Source organism: Osmerus mordax, chromosome 17, assembly GCF_038355195.1.
Source record: "Osmerus mordax isolate fOsmMor3 chromosome 17, fOsmMor3.pri, whole genome shotgun sequence".
In the NCBI taxonomy this organism is placed as follows: Eukaryota; Metazoa; Chordata; class Actinopteri; order Osmeriformes; family Osmeridae; genus Osmerus; species Osmerus mordax.
The window spans coordinates 2,207,872-2,210,371 of NC_090066.1; positions in this window are offsets into that span (position 1 = coordinate 2,207,872).

The window sequence follows — 2,500 nt, forward strand, 5'->3', positions numbered from 1 at the left end:
CCTATGACTGTGTCCTGGTGGCCAGGTCATCCTCCTGTGTAGTTTAACTGTCACCAGACACACTCTGATCCAGGAAGCACCACTCGAGGTTTTCAGAGGCCCCCTCTGTCTGTGTGTGTGTGTGTGTGGGAGAAAGTGAGTGTGTATACTTGAAAGATTAGACTCACACACCCCGCATGCCCAACCCCCAACATGTACCAGGCAGGGGTGTAGGCCTTTGATGTTAGAGGGTGTGTGTGTGTATGTGTGTGTGTGTGTGTGTGTGCGCGCTGTTCGGAATATGACCTGGTTCTCTTTTCTACATCTCAGCTGAAGTTGGTCTCATTAAAACACTCAGCTAATGAAGAAGAGGTGTGTGTGACCGTGTGTGTGTGTGTGTGTGCTTTCCAGACAGAGAGGTAAGGAGAGGACAAGGAGGAGGTGGAGAGAGATAGAGAGAGGGAGGAAGGTGAGGGAGTGTGCTCTGAATTCACTAATACAATTTACCAAAAGAACATTCTCTATTTATCTTATCAGCAATGCTCGTGGTTTTCATCTGGACACACACACACACACACACCACATTCTGCATATCCTAAGGTCAAAACAAGGGCCTTATTTGAGTAATGCAGTGATTTGAACATGAGACTAATTACTGGGAGTTCCAAAGCTTCAGTTCAAGGATGTCCATGTAGCCAGGGCAGTGTGTCTGTCCCTGGGCAGAGGGCTCAGGAAACAGGCCAGGCTGTGGAGGCCTGTATGGTGTCCAAGACCATGCACAAACACATGGTTTCCTTGGCCTTCAATAATTCATATTTTCTCACTGTCTCAGGTTCTGAATGTATAGTGTGTGTGTGTGTTAGTATGTGGTTAACAGCAGGCCCCTGGCCTACTTGCAGAAGTGTGTCATGCTACCAGCCTCTCACCCACTAAAGAAAAAAGAATTTCTTAAAAGCAGAAACTCTTTCTCAACATCTCTCCCTCTATCAGCCTCCTCCTCTCCTCCTCCTCCTCTCCTCTCCTCCTCTCCCTCTCCTCCTCCTCCTCTCCGTCTCCTTTTCTCCTCTCCCGTTGTAAAGAAAACAGCCCCTTTTTATGCTGCTCCATTGCACAGCTAACAAGCACATCAATTCTGTTCCTGAGAAAGAAGTGATCAATACGATCTTCTCAAGCTGTCTGTTGCAACACACACACATATATATATATATATATACACACACACACGCACACACACACACACACAAGAAGGCTTTGTGTGACACACACAGGGTGTAACAGAGATGGGTATTATCTGTCAGTCCCACCAAAACAAAGGGTATTCATGTGACAGGCCTAAGCTTGGGGCTTGGTGTGTGTGTGTGTGTATATGTGTGTCAGTGCGGGCAATATGACATCTGGCATATCTGAATGGTATAGACGTAGCAGAGGGAATTAATCATTAAAGACAATCCAACAGTCTTGACTGGCTGATCAGACCTACCATTCTCTCACTGCTGTGTGATCCTGACCCACATTCCAGGCCTGAACCCCCAAACCAGCCGTCATTGGTTCCCCTCAGATCTCCCCTGGCCCCGCCCCCCCCAGGGTGTCTCCCAGTGCATGATGGGTAGTCTGAGAGGAGGAGACTTCAAAGGGCAGGAGGGGGAGCATGGCTAGACAACAAGGGCTAATTAAGACTCATATGCACACATATCCACAGACACACCAACCAGACACACAGACACAGACACACAGACAGACACAGACACACAGACACACAGACACACACACACACACCAGTGTTCACAGAAAGCCAAAACAAGTCAACTACCACCCACACAAGCGTGACAGCCAGCTAGTCCCTGAGCAGCCCTGCTCACCACCTGCAACAGCAGCTCTCCCAGGGGCTCCACCTCCAAACTCAGCTGCCAGCACAACTTTCCTGCCTTTGTCTTCATGTCTGTCTGTTCTCTCTCTCTCTCCCCTTTTCTCTCTCTCCCTTTCTCTCTCTCTCTCCCTCTCTCCTCCCCCCCCCCCCCCCCTTTCTCTCTCTCTCGCTCTCTCTCTCTCTCTCTCTCTCTCCCCTTCTCTCTCCTCCCTTTCGCCTCCTCCTCCTCATCTCCATGGCGACCAAGGCCCCAGAGCCCATGTTCTTCTTTTCCTAACTGTTTCTACCCCTGAGTTAGGAAGTCTAATCTATCCCAGGGTTAGGAGGACTAATCTATCCCAGAGTTAGGAGGTCCCAGAGAGAAAGAGAGAGAGATTGAAAGACAGAGCAAGAGTGAAAGAGAGAGCAAAAGAGAGAGGTAAAGAGAGAGCTAAGAGAGAGATTGCGAGAGAGCAAAAGAGAGAGAAAATGAGCATATTTCAACAAGCAGAACAGAATGGTGCCTTTGTGTTTGTCTGAGAGCCATGAAATGAGCATGGTGACTCCCAGTAATGTACAGTACTGCTAGCTGAGGAATGGGGGGAAGGGAGAGAGAGATATGAAGGGAGGGAGGAAGAGAGAGAGACAGAGAGAGAAAGAGGCAGACTTGTTGGT